This window comes from Vulpes vulpes, chromosome 2 (genome assembly GCF_048418805.1).
Source record: "Vulpes vulpes isolate BD-2025 chromosome 2, VulVul3, whole genome shotgun sequence".
Lineage (NCBI taxonomy): Eukaryota > Metazoa > Chordata > Mammalia > Carnivora > Canidae > Vulpes > Vulpes vulpes.
The window spans coordinates 82,833,516-82,844,916 of NC_132781.1; the positions used below are offsets into that span (position 1 = coordinate 82,833,516).

Below are 11,401 nucleotides of genomic sequence, written 5' to 3' on the forward strand. Positions count from 1 at the left end.
AGACCATATACATGTTCACGTATTTATTTCTATATCTATAATCAGATTAAGATGTTAAAATATTCAAGAGTATCTGCAAATGCAACTGAGAAATCAATATTAAAATATGGATACTTCCTCATTTAAACAACTCTAAGGCTGTCCTTTAAATAGATTCTTTTAGAGGTTGATGATACAAATTTCATTAATTCTTTCCTTCTGAAATATTTCATGTTTTCATGTTTTCTCATGGCTGATTTTATGTGTCATCTTGATTAGTGATTCTGTTTTTCTCCAGAAGCTTGACTAATACACCCTATAATGGAAAATCTATGCTATAGGGGATTGCCAGTCAAAACAACTAAGCAATAAAATGCTTAAAAGCACTGAATGGCAATAGTTTTAGAAGTGTTTAGTCTTATGCAAGGTAAAGCTTGAAAGCCTTGAAACTGACAGTTATTGAGCATCAATTCTTTTTCAGTAATTAAATGTAAAATATTTTTACGTACTTTCAGCTTAATTCTCCTAACAACGCCTTGGGATATGTATCACATTGCTATGACTGACACTGTGGTGCTGCTTTACTGTGCTCCCGTAGCTCCCCGAAAATAACAGACTGGGTGCCTTTGACAACAGATACTCATTTTCTCACAGTTCTGGAGGCTCAGAGTCCATGATCAAAGTGGTGGCAAATTTGGTTTGTAGTGGGAGTTCTCTTCCTGGCTCAAGGACGGCTACCTGCCTCGGATGTCTCTTCTACTTCTTACAAGTGCACCAGCTCTCTGGGATTAGTCCCCCACTCTTGGGACCTCAGCTAAACTTAAGTAACCCCCTCAAAGGTCCTATTTCCAATACAGTCACATTATGGGCCAGCGCTTCAACATAGGAATTTAGAGAGTCACATTACACAGTCTCTAATACCATCCAATTATCCTACATATTTCCTAGCCCACTGCAGTTAGTGGACTAGTTGTAGCTCACTAGGTTGTCACTTTGAGATCTAAGCATAAACGAGCTAAACAGAACTTTCTAGTGATCTCTTTCTCTGCCACAGTGATGGGGAAGATTTTGTGCTCCAGCTTAGACAATACACAATGATGGAGCCTATGTCACCCTGGGCCTCAGAGAGACTGCAGAGCCTCATCACAGCCTCCGTGTCAAGGAGGGCACGTATTGGTATGTATTGGGCATGTAACATGATTGAAAAATAAACATATTCAGTTTAGCCACTGTTCATTTGGGATTGCTTGTTATTGCCATTTACCTGGATTTATACCCTACAGAGTGGCAGTTAGGGATGCAAAAGTCCCCTCGGTTTAAATACAAACATATTTAAACACATATGAAAAGTGTGAAGTTGGGAAAGTTTCTTGACATCTTTCACATTCTTCATTTATAAAATGAGAGTAGTTAATCCGCCCCTTTCATAATAATGCCCATGTCATGAACATTAAAGATGTTTGCCCATGTCATAAACATGAAAGATTGCATGTAAAGTGCTCTTAAAAGTGCTTTGCTTAATAGAGGACCAATAACTGCCTGGGATTTTTGTTGTTGTTGTTGTGTTTGTTGTTGAGAATCTCTGGCTCAGAGTTTATACAAACACTGATGATAGAAGTTATCACTTCCACGTGATAACCTGGGAAGTTCTTAGACAGCTGGTTAGGACCAGAACAGAGAATAACAACTGAACTGACCAGTCATTTGGCACGGCAAAGATATAGCTCTAAAAAGATGGTAATACTCACATTTAGAGAAAAGCTCGAGAGAATTCAGGTTCCCACCTAACCCCAGGTGAGTTCATATTTACTCACGGCTAAAACACATAAGCAGTACTGCCAGTGATCACAGGGTAACAATTGTTTCCCCAATTCAACTTGTCAGCATACATTTCCTCCTGGGAATCTATATACTTTTATGACCAAGAGAAATTCCCTCTGAATTTTTCCTCATGCATGGACCTTAGAAGCCAAACTTGCCACATTCATACAAGTGAAGGCAGTAATTGTCCTGACCATTTGGCATAGCCATTTATTAACACACATTCAGGATGTATGAAAAAGCAGTTCTGACTGCCCCTGCTAACCTCTAATGCATTATTTTCATATTTCCCTAGTCCACATATTCCCAAAAGCCACAATTTTAATATTTTAAAAGAATCTAGCAGCTGTCAGAAGGAAGGTTTGCATGAAAATAAATAACAAACAAACAGAAGCTTCTCTGAGTTTAACGTATTAAACTCTTCTAAAATATCTTGGTTATAACAAATGTTCATGGATATTACCCTGAAACAATAAAAAATATTGGGCATCTCTAATGTGCTTGGTCATATAAATGCCTCAGCTCTGGCTGGCTCTGAGGGTGTCAACAACTGTATTTATCCCAGTGAGTCCCACCACAAGAAGCCAAAGAAGACTGGAAGCCAGGAGTTAGTCTGCACAATAGTTAGGGACCAGCTCTGAAGTCAGAAAATAGAGGCTATTGCGCTCGATCCTTCATGATGTTGGTCAAGTTACTGAGTATCTCTCAGTTTATTCCTTTCTCTTCGTAAATATGAAATTTCAAATATAGCAATATTAAATTGTTCAAATGAAACTTGAACAAAAAGGTGGAGAGTGTCCTCGCTACCCTAAGTCTCAGGTGTGAGACGTGAAAGAGAGAATTCAAATAAAGTTCTAAGGACAATGCCTGAAACATAGTAAGCCAACAATAAAATGTTATCCTTCCCATTAGCAATTAGGAAAAAAAAGGATTAAACAAATGTTCTCTTAAAAATGCATTACAGCTTTTGGCTTCTGGCTCAGAGGAGGTGAGGTGCAACTATCCTGAATCTGGATTCATCTGACACCAGCTGCCTCCACCATGGCACAGAAGTTCAACCCCAACGAGATCAAAGTCATAGACCTGACACACACTGGTGGAGAAGTCAATGCCACATCTTCCCTGGCCCTAAAGTTTGGCCCCCTGGGTCTGACTTCAAGACAACTGGTGGTTGGAAGAGTCTGAGGGTTACAGTGAGACTGGCCATTCAGAACAGGCCCAGATTGAAGTGGTACCTTTTGCCTCTGCCCTGGTCATTAAAGCCCTCAGGGAACCACTAAGAGACAGAAAGCAACAGAAAAACATCAAACACAGTGGAAATACCACTTTTAAAAAGATTGTCAACATTGCCCAATAGATGTGGCACCAATCTGAAGCCAGAGAACTATTAAAGAGATCCTAGGGGCCGCCCAATCTGTGGGCTGCAATGCTGACGGCTGCCCCCCTCATGACATCACAGATGACATCAACACTGGCGTAGTGGATTACCCCACGAGTCAAAACTACAAAAAAAGATATTTCAATAAAGGGTCATTTGACAACAACAAAAATGTGTTATGATAATCAAGGGGAAGAGGTGAGAACGATTCACGCAGTAATGGATTGGAGTTGGAGACATCAGTAAGAATTTAGCTTAATATATTATAGTTACAATTAGAAATATGTATAGATATGTGTATCTACATAGGATAGTACACACACCTACAGTACATTTCTTTTTGCTGTCAGCTGAGAGGTCCACCCAGTGGCAAAGGGCACAGATCTTGGTTTCTTTTTCTTTTTTTTAAAGATTTTATTTATTTACTCATGAGAGACACACACAGAGAGAGAGAGAGAGAGAGAGAGAAAGAGAGAGAGAGAGAGAGGCAGAGACACAGGCAGAGGGAAAAGCAGGGTCTACGCAGGTTACCTAATGCAGGACTCGATCCCGGGTCTCCAGGATCATGCCCTGGGTTGAAGGCAGGAAACCACAGAGCCACCTGGGCTGCCCCAGATCTTGGTTTCTAATGCCATTCTCCTATAAAAGGAACCAGAAGCTCCTTGGAGAAATGGCTGATTCAGGGATCGGGGTAGGAATTATAGAAGATAAGAGTGGTGTGGCAGAAAGTAAGAACATACTAAAAAAAATGTAACCAAAAAATAAAAAATAAAATAAAAAATAAAAAATGTAACCAAAAGGGGTCCCTGGGTGGCGCAGCGGTTTAGCGCCGGCCTTTGGCCCAGGGCGCGATCCTGGAGACCCGGGATCGAATCCCACGTCGGGCTCCCGGTGCATGGAGCCTGCTTCTCCCTCTGCCTGTGTCTCTGCCTCTCTCTCTCTCTCTCTGTGTGACTATCATAAATTAAAAAAAAAAAAATTAAAAAAAAATGTAACCAAAAAAATACAAAGCATATCTTTGGAGTTATGTGGGAGCATGTCAAAGGGACACAGGAGCTAACTAAAAGGCTCTCCATAGCCCAAATTGGAAAAATTTGAGCAAGAAAATAACTCAGGTTAGTACCCAAAATATAAAATTAGTATCTATGAATTTATACTAGTGTATAAAAATAATGGAACAAATTAATAAATGGAGAAGAGATGAGTGTCTCATGCAGAAAAATGCCAAATAATTATGTAGATATTTCTTCCTTACAGGGGGAGAACATAAATCCCAACTCCATAAATGTGAGCTGTTGGGAGTGGCTTCCCCCAAGAGTAATGTATGGAAAGGTGAAGAAAAGAGTAATTTTTACAGTAGAGAAGTCTGACAAACACTCTCAGCCAGAGTTTTCATCAATAGTCATGAGTCATGATGCTAGTATACATCTTTCATATAATGTGATGAGCACAGCACTTCATGTCTGTGATCTTCCTCCCTAAATCCCATAGCCAAGTCGAGTCATGAGAAAAACATCAGAAAAATTCCAATGAAGGAGAATCCTACAAAACATCTCACCAGCACTCTCCAAACCTGTCAGAATGATCAAAACCATGGAAAGTGAGAAACTGTCACAGCCTATTGGAGTCTAAGGAGACATGACAATTAAATGTAATACGATAGACTGGATGGGATCCTAGAAAAGAAAGAAGATATCAGGTCAAAACTTAGCAACTGTGAATAAATTATGGACTTTAGTTAATAATGGGGTGTGTCAACATTGGTTCGTTAATACCATACTAATGTAAGGTGTTAATAATAGAGGACGCTGGGGTTGGGTATGTGGGTATTGGGTCTTCTCAATTTTTTTTTTTTTTACTATCTTCTCAATTTTTCTGTACTTCCAACATTGTTCTAACAAATAGGACTAAAGGTGCATTACAATGATTGGAAGCATTTTCTCTAAGACCTCAGTCATTTCTAAATGATAGTAGATTGCAGGAAGAGTGTTTTAACGTTACAGCGATGGAGTTCAATTTTACCTCTGCCACTCTGTAGATGCACACCTCAGACAACTGTTTACCCCTTAAAGACATGGTGCCCTTTTATGTGCACAGTGAAGACACCAAGGGAAATGGCAATGAGAAATACGTGAAATCAGATATATGGAGCGCCCAAAACAATGCCAGTCACAGAAAGCTTAAATCTGCCCAAGAATATGCAAAAGGCATAGAGAGAGCCAGGATCCGGATTTGGCTCCAGGAGGCCCCACTGCCCCTGCTCTTGCTATTAAGCTATATTGGTTGTAAATTCAAAAATCGGAATTCTGCCATTAGAGTAGACCCACCTGGGACATTTATTCACTTCGGCAGCCCCTCAGCTGAGCAGTAACATCCTTTAGCAGCGACAATGTGAACCCGGAGCCTGTGTGTAATAGTCATTGTAAGTCCCATCAACAGTGATGGCGGGTGATGGTATCGAGCCTGTTGGAAGCAGTGAAGGTGTGAAGATGAGGGAACAAGAGCAAAGCAGGTGGGGGGTACTGAAAGGAAGGCAGGAGATTAAAGACTGTATCCACCTTGTCTTCAACTGAATTATCTGTATTCCCTGGCTTCTGGGAACCAGATTGCTAAATTCAGTTCGAGTCAACACACTCTGATTAGGTATCCCTCCTCATGTATTTCAGGGTCAATACAACACATGTTCTGGAATGGCAATTTTATTCAACATCACATAATTGAAAGAATTCACCTTTTTTTTTTCTCCCATTCCAGGAGATGGCTATTAGGAATCAAAGCCCAAATGAATTCTCAAAATGAAACTTTCACAAGAGCATTGTGGTAGCTACAGACCTCGACAAACCATATTCTCAGCTCCCCCAGGTCCCACATTCACTCCTCTCTGCCAGGGCGTTTGAGAGAATACGTGTCCAGCATCACAAGAAGCAGTGAGGGCAGCACGAGACTGGATACGGTACGACTGCTCTCCTCTAGGTGACCAAACACAGACAAGGGGGGAAAGATAGAACACGTGTTGTGCCCTGGTAAAGGTCTGGAAGGATAGACATGAGAGCCATTAGCTGCGGTCTTATTAATCCCCCACACCCGAACACCCCCCACCTGTAGATGGTTGGTCTCATTCACACAAATCATCAAATTTACATGAAATCAATCTGAGACCTCAAATTCAGTGGCATACAGCCACTCCTTTATGACTACTGATGCAGTCAGCAAACTCTAGACATGCCTTTTTTTTTTTTTTAAGATAAGGATGTCATCCTAGGTAAATGGGGTAAAAATCAAAGAAGAATGTTGTATAACCAACATTATGTTGGTTGGTTGGTTATAATACAACATATATGTTGTATAACCAAGAAAAAAGAGAGTATTTCAAAAGGTGATTTCCCAAAAGTATTAGAAATTGCCATTATATAGAGATTAAATATATAGAAAATAGATTACAAAGGCATATCCTATAAATATATAAATAAAGCTATAAAAATATAAACCATGGCCACATCATGAAGTTTGAAATATGTAACTTTTCAGCAAAGCTGCTCCTCAAAATGTTACTGTGACTTACAGCACTTTCTGACGTTACATGTCAGAACTCATTAGGAATTTAATATAATTTCCTTCCACTGCGAATTATGGAGTGACTCTCACTTTTTTTTTTCCCTGCCTCTGAGCCGCATCAACTGTTCCTAAGAAACAGAAGTTGAAAGCACTAGGGAGGAATCTTACGTACAGAACATAATCTATTTTTAGCCTTTAGCTCATTCTGACGTGAATGCAAGATCCACTGCAGCGACAATATCTGGGAATTTCCTGTGCTTGGTAAACAGGGTCAATATAGAGCATTCACTCTAACTGGAACTGTATAAAATTCTCCAAATAATCGACATGGGTTTTAACGTAGGACTGAAAAAGGCTTGAAAATTTCACCGGTTGTCGAATCCGGCCATTGTAATAAACAAAGAGAAGCCTGAATGGAAAATGCTTTAAATATTCAACAAAGGAAGCAAGAAGATGAGAAAAAGATGGAGAGGGAGAAAGAAGGATCTCTTAGTCGTCCCAGGCAATTAGGGCAAAATACCAGAGACAGGGTGACTTATAAACAATGGAAATTGACTGTCACAGCTCTGGAGACCCAGAAGTCCAAGGTCAAGGCCTTATGGGTTTAGCATCTGGTGGGGTTCAGCTTTGTCACTGAGGGCTGCCTTCTCACTGTAACCTCATGTGTCAGATGGGGGGTGAGGGGCTCTCTCTGGGGACCCTCTTAGCAGAGCACTAATTCCACTCATGATAGCTCCACCTTCATGACCAAATCATCTCTCAAAGGCCCTACTTCCTACTATCCTCACACAGGCCATTGGGTTTCAAAGTTGGAATTCTGGGAGGACACACACCCCAGGCTAAAGCAGAGGGGTGGAGAGAGTACAGCCACCCCCCCCCCATACAATGTCGGTGCCAGGTATTCTCCTGTGTATCATTTCATTTCATCTTCATGTAGCTTTCTATCACTTAGACCATCTTGGAACCTCAGTCTCCTCATCAGTTACACCTTACGAAATGGCCGTGGAGATGAACAATATACACTCCTCACCTAACGCCTGGTAGTTAGGAGGCAATTAGTGGTACTATCAGTATCAAGCACCATCATCTATACAGCTGTTTTCTAGAAGAGCCTTTGGGGAACATTTTCTTCCCCTCACAATGGAAAGGGGGGGGGGGAGTGGTGTTATTATCCTCCTTCAAAAAAAGGTAGATTCAGAGTCATCAGGCATCAGCTGGCGTCTGAGAGAACTACTTCCAGGAAGTAAAAACCTACCCTCTTTAGAGGAGATCAACACTTCCAGACCATCAGGATGGTCCTGCTTATGGGACTGCTGCACACAGCATGCATATCAAATGAAAAATAATGCCCTTTGAAGACTCAAACACAATCGAGAATAGCAGGAGACAGCTAACCCCAAGCCCACGAGGCCATCATAGATTAAGGCCAATATAGATTTTACCCTGAGGGTCATCTCTGTACTGGTATTTCCATGTTGCTTTTGCAAATTCATGGAAACACATTCACAATTCAGACATCACAGACTCGGTAAGTACATAAAGACTTAACACTATGCTTGCCAGTCCTTAAAACTACCCAGAACTACGCAACAGAATTTCCTTCTTAATTTCTTCTTTTACACTAAATTTGATTACTCTTCTTTTCACCCTGTTTCATGGATTCTCTTTTCCTTTATTCACTAAAGTCATTACCATAGCATCAACAACTTTTGTAGATATGTCTTACATTTTTCAAAGAATTAGCCTTTGCAACTGCTTGAGAAATGAAGCACATTTTAGTGAAGAGGACGTAAGTGCTCAAGAAAGATTTTTTGCACAGTATTTACTGTACCGACACAGATACCTGACTCTCCTCTACAAGGTTTTATGGCCAGACTTTTTTAAACTTCAGATTTTAGCCCCAGAATGAGATTCTTTATTCCCTCTCAATTATGCCATATTCTCTATCGGCTTTATTCGTTTTTTTTTTTTTTTAACTTAAAGTAAATTAGCCAACACATTGTACATACCTAGTTTCCGATGTAGTGTTCAATAATTCATCAGTTGCTCATCACATCACGTGGCCTCCTTGATGCCCATCACCCAATTATCTCATGGCCCCACCTACCTCCCCTCTATCAGCCTTCAGTTTGTTTCCTACAGTTAAGAGTCTCATTGTTTTTCTCCCTCTCTGATGACTTCCCATTTAATTTTTTTCTCTTTTTTTTCTTCCATTCAATTTTCCCTCCCTTACCCTATGATCCTCTGTGCTGTTTCTTATATGCCACAAATAAGTGAAATTGTATGATTAAGTGTCTTTTTCCGATTGACTTATATCACTTAGCATAATACCCTCTGGTCCCATCCATGTCACTATAAATGGTAAGTATTTATCCTTTCTGATGGCTGAATGATATTCCATTGTGTATGTATACACCACATCTTCTGTATCCATTCATCGGTCGATGGTTATCTCAGCTCCTTCCAGTTTGGCCTTATTCTTATGTAAGATCTCTTCAAAGATAGTTGCTTGAAAAATTCCAGGATTTGTGGTTTGTAAGGTTCAGGATCACAAAAAGAAAAGGATCCCGTCTTACACAGTGTTTATATCAATCCTCAATAAAGAGGATTTATTGGCCTTGCTACAGTCATGGGCCCACATGCAAATTAATCATTGTTTTTAAGTTTACACAGATCTTAAGACTGCTTCCCCTTGGAGTGAAGAAGGAAGGGTTGAGGATTTTAACAATATCATGTGCTACTAGAGGAGGCAAGGTGCAGTTCTCAAAAACAAAGAAAAAAGGAAACAAACATAAATTTACATATCCACTCTACTTAATTCCCCTTAATTTTAGTCTTCTCATTTGTAAAATGTAAATAATGGCAACCATCTCACTGGTTCACTGGGAAGATTGAATGAGAGAACACATGTAAACCGCCTGACATGTGGGAAACATCCAATAAATATTAATTCTCTTCCCAACTGAGACTGAGGAACATGGTAACTGGATCTAAGAATACATGATCAGCTGTAATCATCTTTGATATGTTCATAAATAGTATGCCAACAGTATAAATAAACAAAAAGTCCATCACTAAATTTTAGTTCGGGAGTTAAAGGAAAATTGTAAATTATTAAAATGACTGGAAGTTGTAATCCGGGTGCAGCAATTTGTTTTCAACCGACAAACTTATTACACTTCAAGGTCCCTCATTATTCCGTAACAATTTCATCGCTAATGAAAATGAGATTATAATGCAACATAGCTTCATGAAGTTACTAGATGATTTCTCAATTTTTACACTCCATAGGTTAATCACAAATGTTGGTCTCATTTCAGTAAGTCTCTAATGCCAATCTTACTATTCATGTCACAGTTAGCATTAACATGCGGAACTTTCATTTAGAGACACGCCACTAGTGACACTCTAGGCTTGACAAAATAGCTATTTTATGCCCCAAACTGACTGACAACGGTTAGGAGAACGGTTTCAATATTTCAGATGGAGCATTCACGAAATAATTAGCAAGCTCAGAATGAGATAGCAAGAAAAATTGCTACATTCTTTCTGATTGAAAGGCCAGTGTCCATATATCTTATTATGTCCTATTCTTTACATTTCTTCTCTCCTCTCCCAGTTCAGCCCTTCACATCCTACTCATCCATACAAGTTCATATGCAGCATCTCCACATCTCCCCCAGTTGAATTGGGAAAGTGATCTACTCCAGCAGATATAGATGTTCTCAAGGTATTTTGTTAATAGTCCTCCTGGAGAACAATTTAAACATTATGCCTTATGTTATAAACATTATATTGTATTGTATAATGTATTGTATATTGTATTATATGTATTATAATACATTGTATTCCAGAGGGTTTCTAAATAGAAAAGGACAAAGACAAAAGACCCAGTCTATAGTAGAGTTTGGAACACTTACTTTTGCCAGTGAACATCAAGAGAATTCTTTTGGAGAACAATGAACCTGTGGCACATCACAAAAGAATATATCTTGATCCAGGAACATATAAATCAAAATATATAGTAGATAAAAATATGAGGTCCATCTTTTTCAAAATTATATTTTTTATGGGATTCAAGGAAAATAACTTCATTTAAAAAAAAATCCCATCAACTCGGACTTTCTGGAACAGAAAATGAGACCCTGTGTTTGAAAAGCTTTAGACACCTAACTTTTACAAAGAAAAATATAGTTCCCTTGAAGAAACATAAAAAAATTTAGCAAGATGGTCATGGAGCACTGGCAAAAACAGTATAAAAATAGATCACTTAATCGGGGCACCTGGGTGACTCAGTAGGTTAAGTATCTGCCTTCAACTCAGGTCATGATCCCAAGGTCCTGGGATCAAGCCCTGCATCAGGCTCCCTGCTCAGTGGGGAGCCTGTTTCTCCCTCTCCTGCTCCCCCTGCTCATACTGTCTCTCTGTCAAATAAATAACATCTTTAAAAAAAATAAAAAAGAAATCAGTCAAATAGAAGAACCAAAAGAGATGACACATGCAGAGGTTAGGTATTCAAAGGATCCTTTCCAAAAGTAACTACTGACTGACTGATAAATTAAACAAAATTATAACATGTGTTTGGAGTTTGCTTCATATTTTTTAAAATTAAGCTTTTAAATTCTGATAACTGAGCATTATCTATAATCGTCAATCTCTGGTATTCTA

General features: G+C 39.4%; 1 pseudogene; it reads left to right on the forward strand.

The window, feature by feature from the left end:
* Window positions 1-2,841: 2,841 nt before the first annotated feature.
* Window positions 2,842-3,360, forward strand: LOC112933376 (large ribosomal subunit protein uL11-like; annotated as a pseudogene).
* The last annotated feature ends 8,041 nt before the right edge of the window (window positions 3,361-11,401 follow it).